Source organism: Phaenicophaeus curvirostris, chromosome 3, assembly GCF_032191515.1.
Source record: "Phaenicophaeus curvirostris isolate KB17595 chromosome 3, BPBGC_Pcur_1.0, whole genome shotgun sequence".
Lineage (NCBI taxonomy): Eukaryota > Metazoa > Chordata > Aves > Cuculiformes > Cuculidae > Phaenicophaeus > Phaenicophaeus curvirostris.
In genome coordinates, this window is record NC_091394.1 from 43669778 (window position 1) to 43686966 (window position 17189).

The 17189-nt window shown below is 41.6% G+C and overlaps 1 protein-coding gene across 1 annotated transcript in view; it reads right to left on the reverse strand.

Moving 5' to 3' along the window:
• Positions 1-17189, reverse strand: part of CIDEA (cell death inducing DFFA like effector a) — a 557707-nt gene that overhangs the window by 244941 nt on the left and 295577 nt on the right. The gene's annotated exons all lie outside the window — the stretch shown is intronic.

A 17189-nucleotide genomic window follows, 5' to 3' on the forward strand; every position in this document is an offset into this window, starting at 1 on the left:
TAAACTCAGAGGCGCAGAGACAGACACACAGACACGCGTGTATAGACACACATAAACACACAGGCACAGACACAGATGCTCACAGGCAGACACATAGAGACAGAAACACGTATAGACACATACAAACACAGAGAGACAGACACAGACATATATAGGCACACATGTAAATACACAGACATAGAGGCACAGAAACACACAGGCACAGACACGCAGGCAGACACACACATCTATAGGCACACGTAAACCCAGGCACACAGGGACAGACACACAGACACACACATCTATAGGCACACGTAAACCCAGGCACACAGGGACAGACACACAGACACACACATCTATAGGCACATGTAAACCCAGGCACACAGGGACAGACACACAGACAGACAGACAGGCAGGCAGACACATATAGGCACACATATAAACACGCAGGCACAGACACCGACACACACAGGGACAGACACACAGGCACAGGCAGACACACACTGATACACACACAAACTCACAGACAGAGAGAGACAGACAGACACCCAGGCACTCACACAGACAAACTCACAGACGCACAGAGACATAGACTCCCAGAGACAAACACACATACAGAGACACACACAGACATTCGCAGAGACACACAGACTTACAGACTCACACACACAGACACACAGACAGACAGACAGACTGACACACAAGAGACACAGAGAGACACACACTGTCACTCTCTGTTTCTCTCTCCTCCCAGGCCCAGGCAGGCTGCTCCACACATGGGTGCGCTGAGGCTGGACGTGTGGGCTCACTGGGTGAGATATGGCATGGCTGGGTGATGCCAAAAATGCTGACAAATAAACTCTCTGAGATTTGTTTTGGAGCTTTAGAAAGGAAACATCGTTTATCGGGGCTGGGCAGCAATTGCCATCCACCATGTGCAGCCAGACAGGAGCTGGGGCAGGTTGTGTTTCCCACTTAGACACGTGCATTAATGTTCCCAGTGATTTTATCCCTATTCTGTTACGTTCCAAGGACTGATTTTAATGTTATCATGAACTTCACAACAGTCTGTTGCTGATTGGGAGCTTTGGCTCCAGCTCAGCCTGGCCTTGCCCTGGAGATGGGAAAGGCTGCAGACAGAGGGGATCCCAGCAGAGACATCTCAGTGTGGGTCGCACTGAGCACAGGACAGTGTCATCTCCAGAAGAGCTGGAGCCACGGAGTCCAGTTCCCACTCCTTGCAGGCAGCTGCCCTGCTCCAGAGGGTGTAGGCAGCCCCCGAGCCCTTTGCAGCCACTGAGCTCAGCCCCATTTGCTTTCTGCCACCACCGTGCCCTGTCCCAGTTCTGCCCAGGGAAGCTGTGGCTGCACCATCCCTGGAGGTGTTCAAGGCCAGGTTGGAAGGGGCCTTGGGCAGCCTGGTCTTGGTGGGAGGTGTTCCTGCCCATGGCAGGGGGGTTGGAGGTGGATGATCTTTAAGGTCCCTTCCAACCCAAACCATTCCATGATTCTATGACTGCTGCCTCCTCAGCTGTGCTGCTGGTTGAGGGCCTGGAGCACAAGACGGGGCTGAGGGAACTGGGGTTGTTTAGCCTGGAGAAAAGGAATCTGAGGGAGACTTTATCACTCTCTGCAACTGCCTGAAAGGAGGTTGTAGAGAGGTGGGTGTTGGACTCCTCTCCCATGCGACAGGACAAGAGTGAATGCCCTCAAGTCATAGAGGTGATTCTGCCCTTCTGTTGCTCTCTTGTGAGACCTCATCTGAAGCACTGTGTCCAGTTCTGGAATCCTCAACATAAGAAGGATATGGAGGTGCTGGAATGGGTCCATTCCATGTTTCTATGGATCCATTGTATGATTCTATGATTCTACGAAATTGCATCAGAGGACGTTCAGGTTGGACATCAGGAAAAATTTCTTCACCAAAAGGGTTCTCTGGCACTGGGAGAGGCTGCCCAGGGAGGTGGTTGGGTCACCATCCCTGGGGGTGTTTAAAACATGAGTAGATGAGGTGGTTAGGGATATGGTTTAGTAGTGGACAGGTACATTTGGACTCAATGATCTCAAAGCATTGAGCTCACTGTAATAATGCAGATCTGGAAGCAAGCAGAGGAAACATTCGACAATGCCAGTGTACAATTTACTTCATTTACTTCTGTGTGATTTATTATACTAATGCGTACCGTCAGGGGAGCCCTGGGAATGGTGTGGTGCAGAAGAGCGTGAGAGCTCCTCCTCGAGGGGGTAAGTTTGGAAAGCATTAGAGGGAGGATGAAGTGTGTGATACACAATAGAAACAGTGAAGGAATCCTGAGACAGGTTGGAAGCCCTGAGACATGCTAGATATTGGATAGCATCACAGACTATGATGCAGAGGAAGCAGAATAGAGACTTGGATGTGGTAGGAAACACCTCACAAGGGGCTGAGGTCTGGGATGGAGCAATAGACCTGTAAGAACCAGGGTGTAGGCAGAGGACTGTACAAAATAAGTTAACCAAAACATCTGGAGACTCTTGAGGGCTGAATACTCTCACCACTGATCTACCAGCTTCCAGGGAGCTCCTCAGCAGCAGAAGCACTTTCTTACAGTTTGTATCGCACAGTGTCAGCTCACAGACCGCATCACGCAGCTTTCAGTGTTAATATTTTTTATATACCTTTCATTTGTCATATCACTGAGCACAAGAGTGGGCCAGTGTCTTGTCTTTAAGGAATAATTAATCTATAATCCATGTTATTTACTGGCTATTTTGAAGCTAATTACAATACCTGAGAAGTAGAGAAACAGAGATATAGAGAAAATAAATGTAGAGAAAATAATTTGTTCACTGCAATTCAAATAATAATAATGCAGTTGGTAGATTTAGAGACAAAAATAAATAGTAATGAAATGGTGATGTAGTAATAAATATTTAACTGTACTTTATAGTGGTTCCCAACTGGTAGTCAAGCCATTAGGAAACCTTCACATCACTTATAGTGAAGTTTTCAAATCACACATGAAAAAGAAACAGATTTAAATCTTCCTGAAACCTGATATATTCAAATTCTCTTGATTCAAGACAGATTCAGACCTTTTCCAGAACATGTTTTGTGCCTGCACCTTTAACAGGAGATTAGTTTTGCCATTTTCCAAAGGACTTCTGATTCTCACCGGCTCATTTAAAATTTACACCTTGTTCGGTCATGGCAATAAGGAGTAAAATTCTGTCCACTTGTTGAAGAGAAATTGTTTGGGGATGTCCAAATATTTAACAGAATTGAGAAGAAACCATTACCTGTTTGCAGAATAAACCTGGCAGTTTGGGGTTTATATTTAGTGTTTATTTTTACAAACTGTGAACTACATTCCACAGCAACTGATGGAGCAGCTGCTGTCATACTTAATATGCAAGAATTTAACACAGTAATGCATGTTTCATTAGTAGGACCTCCTAGTAGGACTAGATATGCTGGTACCCAAATGGGATAAAGAATGGTAGTAGATTAATAACAATAGATTGAGATAAATGACAACAAACTTGGACTTGAAAGGGCACTACAGCTTTCCGATGCTAGGATTTCATGGTGTTAATGATACTAAGGAAAAGTCAATATGCTGAAAAACATTTTGTTACCCAAGTACAGGGAGTATGATAAGAATGTTCTCAATTACAGAGAATGGAAAACACAGAAATATTTAGAAGAAAAATTACCATCTGGCTTTACATCCTTACCTAAGTTCACCAATGATAGTTGAAACGTTATATGCTTTTAAATACTAGAGAGCTAAATCTTAATGGAGAACGTGGGATGGAGTCAAAGAGAGGAATTCGCAAATTGTCAAGAAGATTAAGGCATCTAAGTTTTAGCTTTTTATATTAGTGGTGAATTTGGTTTGGAGTTTGTAAATAACACAGAAAATGTATGAAGTGTTTGAAAAAAAACCCCAAGGACCTAATTAAAGGAAGGGGGTCAAAATGTCTTGTTTCTGAAGATGAACTGGTATTGCACAGTTCCTCTCTTAGAGGGAACCTCACTCTGGACTGTAGGACTGTGGTCAATGGATCCCTTTTCTTTCCTCCTGGAATCACATGCAATCAGTTTGAAGGCTGACATTTAAATATTTTCTAAATAATAGGTAAAATTTAAGTAATGCAATAGGAGAAGAAAGCAAAGTTGACCATTCCTGATAGTTTCAGTGCTGTAATTGGAGAGGTATTACATTCTTCATGCTAGAGGGAAAACACTCATATGTGAGAGTAAATCAAACAAATAATAATCATGCACTCATTTGGATTGCTAAGGAGAAAGATTTTTCTTTTTAACTTCTTTCAGCATGATTAGACATTTAATACTTGAAACTTTGGTTATTTGTTCATCCAAATAGCTGGAGAGACAGTGTCTGATAAAAAGATTAAAGTTGTTTCATAAGTCCTTTGGTGCACGGCAGTGTCTCTGAATGGTTGATTTGTTAGCTATTTTTGGGAAGTGCCTTTTACTGTAAACCGTTGATTATATTTATAAAAAAATGTGGGGTTTTTTTTCCAGAAGAACTGTTTCCAGTCAATGATTCAGCTGTCAAAAACCCGTGCTTTTGCACTTTTTACTAATGCAATGATCTTGTCAAGATTCAGACTATGTTGCAACTAAAGAATACATATTTTTTCACCTGCTTAAATTGAGTTCATTTCTTCAGCCACTAATGCCAGTATAGTTGGAGCAGGGCAAAATTGTCAGATTCACAAATAATTGGCATCCATCTGTTTAATTTGAATAATCTATAAATATTTAAATGTGACACAAATGCACATTTTTGTTTTATCTAAAATGTTAATTTTCTTTGACAAGACGATAAAAACCATACACGTCAAAACAAGACTAGACCTTTTTTCTTATGTTTTATTTTTGGGTAAGCCAAAAAATCTTTTGTATATTTTCTTTTTGTATATTATCTTTTTTTGGTACATATACACATACATGATTATTTATTCATTTAAATACAATCAACCCCTGTCCTTGGACTCTAGATTCAAAGCAGGTAGGTCAGTTTAGATTTATTTAGAAACTGGATCCAAAATCCTTCCAGGAACTATGTGGGAGAGTGTTATCCCAGACTGATAATTTACCATTGTGTCTGGTGTCAGTCACTACCCAGGAATGAGGTATATACACTTATGCTAGGTAGATATTTGTATCAGGTGTTTTATTGTTAGAGGAAAGACTGATATGGAACTAAGGTTCAATAGAGGAAATGCTTCTTAGTGAAACATCAAAATTAGCAAAGGGATGAGGGGACAAGATACATCCTTTATTAAGGCATGCAGTCATTAAACAGACAATCAGTAGAGTGGATGGCTTTAATGAAGTCTAACGAAGAGACGTTTGCATCTTCTGAGAAATGGAATAATGCTTATTTAAATTCTTTTAAAAAGCCAGACTATTTCCTGGACTGAAAGAAAGACAAAATGTGTTGAATACAATCAAATCTCTCTGGACTTCTTCAAGAAGACTTCAAATGCTATAAAATAAATTGGCTATAAAAGAGGGATTTTCCAGCTATGTAACATGAGTATAAGGTATAAGGACTACAGAAGACCTGACAGCCAACATAGTATGGTGAAACAGATGGAAAAAATGGGAATAGCATATGTAGTTTAAATGTTTTTTCTTTTACTTCCCCACTTAGGTCTAATATGGAACATGAGTCCTCCTAGTCATGGAACAGATCCTCTTAGAAGCTCTGCTAAAGCACATGGAGGATAGGGAGGTGATTTAATGGCAGCCAGCATGGCTTCACCAGGGGCATATCCTGTATGACTAACTTAGTGACTGTCTATGACAGGGTAACTGCAGCAGTGGACATGGGTAAACCGACAGATGTGATCTGTCTAGACTTCTGTAAAGCCTTTGACATGGACCCCACAAAATCCTTCTCTCTAAATTGGAGAGATATGGATTTGATAGGTGGATGGTACAGTGGATAAGAAACTGGTTGGACGGATGCATTCAAAGAGTAGCGGTCAATGGCTCAAACTCCAGATGGAGATCCGTGACAAGTGGTGTCCCTCAGCGGTCCATCCTGGGACCCGTGCTCTTTGATATCTTCATCAATGATATTGACAGTGAGATTGAGTGCACACTCAGCAAGTTTGCAGATGACACCAAGCTGAGTGGTGCAGTTGCCATAGTGGAAGGTTGGGATGTCATCCAGAGGGACCTGGACAGGATGGAGAAGTGGGCCTGTGAGAACCTGATGAGGTTCAACAATGCCAAGTGCAAGGCCCTGCACCTGGGTCAGGGCAACCCCCGATTTCAGTGCACGATAGGGGATGATGTGATTGAGAGCTGCCCTGCAGAGAAAGACTTGGGAGTGCTGGGTGATGAGAAGCTCAACATGAGCCAGCAAGGTGCGCTTGCAGCCCAGAAGGCCAACCGTATCCTGGGCTGCATCAAAAAAAAGCGTGTCCAGCAGGTCGAGGGAAGTGATTCTGCACCTCTATTCCTCTCTTGTGAGACCTCATCTGGTGTACTGAGTCCAGTTCTGGAATCCTCAACATAACAAGAATATGGAACTGTTGGAAAGGGTCCAGAGGAGGGCTACAAAGGTGATCAGAGGGCTGAAGCACCTCCCATACAAGGACAAGCTGAGAGAGTGGGGCTTGTTCAGCCTGGAGAAGAGAAGGCTCCAAGGAGATCTTATAGCGACCTTCCAGTACCTCAAAGGGGCCTACAGGAAAGGTGAAGAGGGACTATTCATAAAGGCTTGTGGTAATAGGATGACGGGGAATGGGTATAAACTGGAGAGGGGCAGATTCAGACTAGACATAAAGAGGAATTTCTTCACGATGAGCGTGGTGAGGCACTGGCACAGGTTGCCCAGGGAAGCTGTGGCTGCCCCATCCCTGGAGGTGTTCAAGGCCAGGTTGGATGGGGCCTTGGGTAGTCTCATCTAGTGGGATGACCCTGTCCATGGCAGGGGGATTGGAACTGGATGATCTTTAAGGTCCCTTTCAACCCTAACTATTCTATGATTCTATGATTCTATGATTCTATGATTCTATGATTCTATGAGAAGATATTTTGGCTGGCAAATACCATATAAGGAATAAATATCACACCAGCAACAGTGTAATGAGAAGTCAGAAGTATTATTTGTGAAACTGCCACAAACACACTCTCACACATGATTCTATGATTCGAACATAAGCCTTTGTTATTCTGCTGCCTATTTTTAATCTTGTGAAAAAATACTTCAAATAATAAAGAAATAAAATTTAATTTTAGCTTAATCTAGATGAAATTAATGAATTCAAGATTACTGCCCACACAGACTTTCCCGTTTGAATGGTGTAACAAATCTAGGAAACATGGCATTGAGTGCTGAGAATTGCTGCAGCTCCCTGCTGTGTTTCTGGAGTATCTGGAGGGCAGGAAAGTTGGTGCACAATAGGAGGATCCAAGCTGCACAGCGATGGTGGGCAGCCAGCGTGGGCACAGTCAGAAGGGCACAAGCATCCTTTATTACTGATGGCAACCAGAACAGTGTGTGCTGTGTAGCAAGATAACGGGAAGCATGCTTGAACTCATGTAAACCCCAGGAGATTTGCAGCTTCTAGTTATTAAGCCATGAATTGGGGTTCAACTATTAGCTAACCTTGGTGACTTCCTCTTACAGCTGGAGCTGAACAGTAAAGAAAAACATTCAATTTTGCCTTAAGCTGCGTCAGGGCAAGTTTTGATTGGACATCAGGAAAAATTTCTTCACAAAAAATGGTTCTCAAGCGTTGGCAGAGGCTGCTCAGGGAGGTGGTTGGGTCACCATCCCTGGACATGTTTAAAAGGCAGGTAGGTGAGGTGCTTGGGGACATAGTTTAGTAGTGGACAGGTATGGTTGGACTCGATGATCTCAAAGATCTTTTCCAGTCTAATGATTCTATGATTCTAATTCATGTTGATAGTGTGGAAAAGACAGTTGTATTTCAACCCTACTATTTGCTTGTTCACATGCACAGAAAAGACCATAGTATGAAAATCTTGATAGATATTTTTGAACATTTGGGTTCAGTATTATCTGTAGATTAAATTAAATTGAACCAGAGCATAGGATAAGAAAGAAAAGCATCTTTAATAAGGTTAGTTTTTCACTTTTGACACATTCGGCCAATTTTGTTCTCAGATTGACTTTATAAACCTGAATAGCATAATTAACTTCTGCTGGAAACTCTGTGTAACTCTATTAGCATTGGTAGAGACATTAAAAATTACTATAACTGACACACCCTGGATTTAAAGAAAAAATGCTTAGTGCTTTCCTTTTTTCCCTTCTGATTGCCTTATTCAAGTAAAAATGCTGTTGCCTATAGAGAGAGATTTTAGGAAATACAAAGACCTGCACAAAAAGAAAGTGAATAATGAACTGTACGTGTTAAGGACATCTATATCAGAAAAAGATAGAAGGTGAGGAAGTCTATCTTATATGGTTACCTCTGTCATGTACTTTGGTCCTATCTGCACCAGAAGCTGATCCGTTACGGACAGTCATGGATTATCATGCCAACATTTTACAGCACAGTTAAAGGTTCCATTCCTGATGACCATTTAAAAATATTATTGTTGACAGGGAAGACCTGCCTCACCCTGTGAAATTTATATACTTTTCTGTACCATGTTTTCCTTAACCACTGGATTCTCAGTAAGCCATAATATTCCACAGGGTATAAAATAATGCATATCTATTATTTGAAGATTCCTGGATCAAGGCACTGTTGGAATACAGAATGGTATTATGGAGCAACTAGATTCAGGAAAAAAGTCTAGTAAATCCAGCCATTAAGTAGGTTCCTTAGCTTTGAGAAAACGAAGCTTAATGATTAGAAGGAGTTGAAAGATGTTAGGCATGCTGCCAGCAAGCAGTCTTGTATGTGTAGCATACTGTGTCATGCAAACTAGAAATCTAAAGGTGGATGTTTCAGAGGCCAGCGGTCATAATCACAGTAATGTGTGACTCTAGATATGAGGTGAATTCCTGTTAAGAAAGAAAGAACACCAGCACTAATTGCTACAAAAGGTTAGTTAAATGAAGAGGCTCACTGAGCCGGCATGACTGGCAGATGACAGACAGAAATTAGTTACGAAATTAGAATTCATGGGCCAAATGAGGGCAAATAAAATCTCCAAGTCTTTAAGTGGGTAAAGCGAGAGTAAAACTATAGGCATATAAGGAAAGCAGAAGAATGAACTTTTCTTTATATGTCACCTTGCTCTGTTGCTGCTGCAATCAGAGTTCCGCTTACGAGCTGTTATGGTTCGTATTTGTTTTTGCAGAAAATCAATAGGATGTCCCAAACTGAAACGAAAACCTGTTGTTTACCTAAAAAAGGCCTATTAGAAAGATGAGAGAAAAAGACACCTCTAACTCCATAAAATTTTTTTTTCACCACATAATGTGAAAAAGAAGTACAGGAAGACAAAGTAAGAAAAATAACAATTGATTGGCCCAAGAAATGCCACTCGAGCAAAACAGGCTCAGATGTAGTCACAGGCTGAGAAGTAGAAACAGAGCTTGTAGGAGTAAAATTGGAAAATTGTTGGCCCTGATATTTTTCACAGTGAGAAGCAACAGAAAAGCCTGAACTTTGCAGTGGTGGCTTTCTACTCTTATGTATGGAAAGAAACAGCATAAGTAGGAAAAGACACATAAACGGCTGACACAGTTGACCGTAAAACCATTTTTGCTGGCTACAATCATGATCAAGTATCAAATGCAATATTAAAGCTGTTGCTTACAGAGTGGGTATTTATGCTCATTCACAAGCTAAGGAAGCCTTTAATGCCTTTACTGGTGGGTGGTCACAGGAATCTTTCACTACCTTAAAACAAATATTTCGCTACGTCACCAGATACCACAGCAATATTTAGTCATTCGAACAGTGGTTGGGTTTGGGGAAATGTGTTTAAAGAAGGATCTTACCCCAGTAATTCTTCTTCAGCCCCAATGACCTGCCCTTCCTAAGGCTGGAGCTTGCTCCTACACACATCAAAAGCTTCAGCATGGTGTTGGACTATCCTTCTCTCTCTTCTGGAATCCCTGTTCTCCCTGTGAGCTCCCACACAAGCCAGCACTTTCTTCAGCAGGCTGCTCACAACAGGGAAGAGCAACGCCACTGAGGGAAAGAGCAAATCTTACAGCCTTCCTCTCTGGCCTCTCACCCATGGGAGGGATGGGGACACTCTGGAGATGACAATCTTAGTGCAGAGCCACAGCGGTGGTGGGGCACGCAGGGAAGGGCTGGGCTGTGTTACACAGGGTGGTTTCTCAGAGGGTGCTGTTTGATGCCAGATACACATTATGATGCCATACATAGGCATACCTTCAGATTATTTTTTCCATTTTTGGGGTTCTTCTTTCTTACATTTCTGAAGTGAAAATACAACTTGATGTGATCTGCTTAATAGACTAGAAAACTAGGAGAAGTCTGCCTAGAAAGCTGCCCGGAGGAGAAGGACCTGGGGGTGTTGGTTGACAACCGACTGAATATGAGCCAGCAGTGTGCCCAGGTGGCCAAGAAGGCCAATGGCATCTTGGCTTGTATCAGAAACGGTGTGGCCAGCAGGTCCAGGGAGGTTATTCTCCCTCTGTACTCGGCACTGGTGAGACTGCTCCTCGAATCCTGTGTTCATTTCTGGGCCCCTCACCACAAGAAGGATATTAAGGCTCTGGAGCGAGTCCAGAGAAGAGCAACAAAACTGGTGAAGGGGCTGGAGAACAAGTCTTATGAGGAGGGGCTGAGAGAGCTGGGGTTGTTTAGCCTGGAGAAGAGGAGGCTGAGGGGAGACCCTATTGCTCCCTATAACTACCTGAAAGGAGGTTGTAGAGAGGAGGGTGCTGGCCTCTTCTCCCAAGTGACAGGGGACAGGACAAGAGGGAACGGCCTCAAGCTCCACCAGGGGAGGGTCAGGCTGGACATCAGAAAAATATTTTCATGGAAAGGGTCACTGGACACTGGAACAGGCTGCCCAGGGAGGTGGTTGAGTCACCATCCCTGGAGGTGTCTAAAAAATGGGTGTATGAGGTGCTGAGGGGCATGGTTTAGTGTTTGATAGGAACGGTTGGACTCGATGATCCTGTGTTTCTTTTCCAACCTAGTGATTCGGTGATTCTGTGTGATTCTGTGATTGTAAGTTCTTGGTTACTGGGGCAGTCTCAAGGCTTCTCAGCTTATGGGAAAAATTGAATTTTACAACAGTACTGGTCAGAGTCTGTGTGAAAAAAAGAACATCGGGATTCTGGAAGGTGGAGGTGCATGAAGAAGGGTGTGGAGGAAACAGAAGAGGGAGGTGCAGGGAGATCCAAAGCAGAGACAGGCTGAGAAGACTCAGTGGGGTTCTGGCTGACTAGGAATAGAATTAAGAGGCCCTTTTCATCCATCACTGGACCACAGCCTTCCAGTCTCTAAGATTCAGGAGATTGTGCTTCTCCTTGCCCATGTTCCCTACCATTCAAGCAGTGAACAAGTCATCACTTGTATATCTCTTCCGCTGCTGCCAGGGCTCAGCTGCTTCCATAAAGGCAAGAGGCTGAGATAGAACTGAGTCAGAAGGATCAGGTTTGCTACTGCTGCTAGTGCATACTTACCCCAAGAGTGAGTATAAACCACATATATATACAGCATAACACATACATACACACAGCGTAAAGGTATAAATTACTCAGGCTGAAAGAGTTTGCCAACAGAAAGCAGAAATCAGTTGTTCACATAGCACGAATGGCTCAAACTTGTGGTCATCCTCTCCACAGGAGAAAGGCCTTGGCGGAGGAAAAAGCAGAGCTTGGCTGCTCTTTATTGGGACCCCTTTGCCACCCTGCCTACATTGCCTATACCTGCAGCTGGCCCTGCTGTTCTCTATTCAAATAAAAGAAAGACTTTGAAGCTAAAATGGAAATTTAAGCATTGTCTATAAGTAGAAATAAATGTCTTTAAGAATTCTTTTTTTTTTCCATTTGCAAATAGAACACTAAATGATTATTCTAAGGTATAATATTTGAACATTTATCTGGTAACAATCTATGCAGCCAAGGTGGTACAGCACAGTTCGTAAGATGACAACACCACAATATTATCACTCTAGCATTAGCTATAGAAGTACCTTGCTCATTACCCTTGTTACATGGTCAATGCTTTCGTAGTCATTAAAATATGCTTCATTAAAATGCTATTTAGCTGTAATAGGCTAAAGAGCTTTTGAAATTAATGTTTTAGGGAAACCACATATTCCCCAAACCAAACAGGATTACACATTCAAAAAATTATTTCAGAAGGATGTTAATATATTTCTGCATCTAGAAAGCCAGTAGGTTAATAAACACAGAGCCCATCCTAAAACCAGCCTTATATTTCTCACTTCCAGCGAAAGAATAATTCATGGGGCCATTCTCATGTATCTAAAAGTATCAGCTTAAAGAATCACGATCTGCTACATGCTCTGGGGCTAACAGGAATCCCAGCTAGGAAAAGTGGCTGTACTTACAGACTTCAAGGAATATTGTTGAAAGGGTACTGTAAAAGGGCATAGCCAAGGTTTTCAAACTGTTAGAAGGTGCTTCCATCTCTTCTTATGTAGAACAGACACTGTCTCTCTCTTGGGTTTCATATTCCCAAATGGCATATGGGTAGACTATATAAGAGATTTGGAATCACCTATTTATGAATGCCATATGTTATGTAGAACTTTTAGATCATTGCAAGACGTAAGAAGATGGTTTTAATTTAACTAAGGAACAGTCTGGGAACATAGTCCAGACAATATATATCAGGAAATGTTAAATGGACAGTGCCAGAGTAATTTTCTAGTTTGACAACCATTAGGAGAAAGAAGGTTATCTGTCCAGGAAGGCTTTAGACTCCAGGAAAGAGAACACCGAAAGGTTCCCTAGAGGTCTGCTAAACATTCCTCCTCCCTCTGACATTTCTAAAAGCAAAAATGATGAATTTATTCTGACAATAATAATAGTTCATTGTTTCCAAAGCATTTAAAACATCTGTGTCAAGAACATGTAATGAAATCCCAAACAAGATCCTAGCTGAAGCATGCTTGAATTTCTAGAAGACACGTGACTACAAAAGCTATTCCCATTTTTTATTTGTTACAAAAGCTATTTCCCATTCAATGGAAATCTTGAAAATGTTTTGTGTGTTGATATAAGGCTTCTCCCCCACCAGTGAAATTCTCACTAAGAAAAATGCTGCCTTACAATCAGACATAAGAATGTGCTCCCTTTGATGAGAAACTGTAGAGTGTTTTCATACTCATCACCGACCACTTTATTCATCACATGTCTCAACCCAGAGTTACTGTTAGGTCAGAGTCATAACAAGGAAAAGTTTTCATCAGGAACTGCTGTGAGCAACAGATTACCCAAAGAACCAATCATTAGATTCAGCAAAGGATTTACATAATGTTAAATTGTTATTGCATAAACTCTTACGGTCATAGTTGATGTTGTTGGGGCAAGCCCTGATTTCAGTACACGATGGGGGATGATGTGATTGAGAGCTGCCCTGCAGAGAAGGACTTGGGGTGCTGGTCGATGAGAAGTTCAACATGAACTGGCAGTGTGCACTCTCAGCCCAGAAGGCCAGCGATATCCTGAGCTGGATCAAAAGAAGCGTAGCCAGCAGGGCAAAGGAGGGGATTCTGCCCCTCTATTCCTCTCTTGTGAGACCTCATCTGGAATACTGTGTCCAGTTCTGGAATCCTCAATGTAAAAAGGATATGGAGCTGTTGGAACGGGTCCAGAGGAGGGCTACGAAGGGCTGGAGCACCTTCCATACAAGGACAAGCTGAGAAAGTTTGGCTTGTTCAGCCTGGAGAAGAGAAGGCTCCGAGGAGACCTCAGAGCAACCTTCTAGTACCTGAAGGGGGTCTACAAGAAAGCTGTTGAGAGACTGTTCACAAAGGCTTGTGGTGATAGGACTAGGGGGCAATGGGTATAAACTGGAGAGGGGCAGATTTAGACTAGACACAAGGAGGAATTTTTTCACGATGAGCATGGTGGGGCACTGGCACAGGTTGCCTGGGGAAGCTGTGGCTGCCCCATCCCTGGAGGTGTTCAAGGCCAGGTTTGATGGGGCCTTGGGCAGTCTCATCTAGTGGGATGACCCTGCCCATGGCAGGGGGATTGGAACTGGATGATCCTTAAGGTCCCTTTCAACCCTAACTATTCTATGATTCTATGATTCTATGATTCTATGAGAAGATATTTTGGCTGGTGAATACCATATAAGGAATAAATATGGCAACAGTGTAATGAGAAGTCAGAAGTATTATTTGTGAAACTGCCACACACACATTCTGGTTTCCTCTGGGGAATGTCACAAATTGTGCAATGCCATAAAAAGTGGTAAGGATAATTCTCACTTCATTTCAAGAGTTTCCAGCAATCTTGGAAAGTAGGCTGAGGCAGATACAACTGAAGAGTGTAACTGCATTAGCCATTACAGCCAGATCTGCTCTCAAATATGCAGCAACAGTGTGCAATAGCAATACACATCCTTATGTCTGACTGCAAGGCAGCATTTTTCCTGTAGCCCCTTCAGGTACTGGAAGGTCACTCTAAGGTCCCCTCGGAGCTTTCTCTTCTCCAGGCTGAACAATCCCAACTCTCTCAACCCAAATCAATTAGATTGAGCATTTGTAAGTTTTGATCATGTTATGTATAAAGTGTTGCCAATGTGTCGAGGAGCAATGGGAAATCAGGAGCATTGATTACGACTGAAATGTTAATGTAGCAACTAGTTGGGGGGCACAGATATGGGCTTATAGGAATCATTCCTCCTAATTCCCTCCTCATAGTCACTTTCAAGAACCTAATAACCAAACTGAACTAAATATTCTTTCTTAATCAAGAAAACAAAGTGCAAAACTAAGGTGGTCTTGCTTGAACACACAAAAAAAACCCTTTGGTTTTGCTCTGCATCCTACCTTTCCTCCTCAATGCTTAAGAGAGGGCTGAGGAGAAGAAAACAGCCGTCTTGGAGAAAGAAAATCAATTTCAAGTGAATAGAGCTTCCAAATTAGTGTAAGAGAATGTGAGATAGAAGCTAGCTCAGATGCTAAAGTGACCCTGGAGGATAATTGTTGACAAATAAAATCTTAAAATCTCACTTCTTTTTTTTTTACCTCTTTGAAGCATTGTTCCATTACTGCAAATCTGTGTTAGTAAATAATATTTTTTGTACTTATATCTTGAGAATAACCTGACTCTGAGTGATACAACACACAATCGTGACATAAAAGGCTGGCAAATTAAGGAAAATTGTGTACTAGGACACCATAAGCATTTTCTTTGTGACTAATTACTTCCAGACTATTTAGGGGGTACAACTGTCTGCCACTAGAGAATCTGTGGTCTGAGAAATGGTATCACAGGGTTTTAAAAAAGAAAACAATATCTTTTGATGGCTAGTGATATCTCTTTGCATGCAGTGAGACAGTAGGAAAAAGATCTAAAATGCAAAAGATCCAGAGAATTTCATACACCCATTTCAATACTGGACACGTTTGGTACAAGAGCGCTTTTGTTTCTCCCCAGGTTGTTAATTCCCGCAAGTGGTAGTGTCATGACTTGAACTGCTGGAACTGTTCCACTGGCTAAAATACAATGTTAAAGACCTTGACAGCATTCCAACTGGGAAACTTGTGTTATGGATCCTTCTTTCAGCAAAGTGTACTCAGTTTTTCTTTTCTTTGAGAAAACAAACAAATTGGTTTAGCAGTTACAGCAATTCATGTGCCATAAGGGTATGAATTAGAGGTTTTAAGTGTCTGGACCAAAGAAAATACAGCATACGTTCAGAGACAGTAATATACTTGTTATGCAAACCAGGTTTTTTTCAAGAAGCCTTACTTCAGCAGATCAGCTTCAAAGCCCTTTTTATAAGAGGCATTGTCAAAGAAGAAAAAAAAGGAAAGATAAATAAGATAAATTTTTCATGCACTACTAATTTGTTTTTGTTCGGAAATCATACTGCCAGAAAAATTAAGTTTCTTCATGGCTCTTTGCCATCTACAGGCAAAATCTATTTTCCTCTTTGCTTTCTGATTTACTTTGAGGGTAAAAAGACAGGCGCATTTATTATTGCAAACCTGCCTTGCCAAGTCAATATAGCTATGTAAATTCTTGTTTAGTGTTCCATGGTCCTTACAAGATTCAATGTTTTTACACAGGAACACAAGCGTGAGCACCTTGCTCTATGTAACGTACCAAAGGGCATCTCAACAAATAAAAGCAGCCACACATTCATGGAACCTTGCCATCGGAACAGTGACTCAGAGAATGTGGCTCCTGCAGGGCTGCTGATTATCTCAATAGGACGGGCTTATACGGGAAATTGTATGAAACCAGATACATTAACGGCAACTTAAAAACAGATGAAGATATCACAAATCTTGCATAAATCTACCTCTGCTAGCACAGGAAATACAGAAGTAATAATTGTAATATATGCTGAAGGCTTACCACGACATGGTAGAATTACGTTTTTATAAAGTTGTTAACAGTAAGATTTTTTTAAATCAATATTACAGATGGTAGTAAAAGAACCCCCTTTCCTGTTATTGGCACTTTAGGTTGTCTAAGGCAGAAGCAGAAATTACAAACTGGATTACAATCCTAAATCACATTGCCAAAAAGACTTTATTAGCTTATTTAAAACTATGCGGTAAAAGGCAAACACAATTTGAAGACCTTTTTATCTGTGAAAATACACATAATTGCTTTGTTCAGATGCTGGGAAATAAAAAAACAAAACAACCTGGAACATAAAATTTAGAGCATGAGTTTATAACAGAAACATTTACTGATACTCCTCAGTACAAAGTCTTCTTCTGCCAAAACAACATTTTCTTACAAGAACTTCTAGCAAGTAACAGTGGCACAAGTCATGCATTGCAGCCTTTTCAGCTGTAATTCAGAGAACACCCTTAGCTTCGTAATTTGGAAGATAATCTTGAATGTAGATGAAAGTATGTATAATCAAGCATGGAAGCCACAAAAATACAGAATCTGTGCTATGGACAAGTTAGAAAATCACAATAACATGATTTCAAAATTATGAGACAGTGTGAATTGAAGACTCACCAGGCAAAGTAAAGCTCTTTCTGCAACTGCAGTTTAGGCAACTCTTTAACCATTATACAGTCATGTAAAGCAATGCTTCAAAATTAC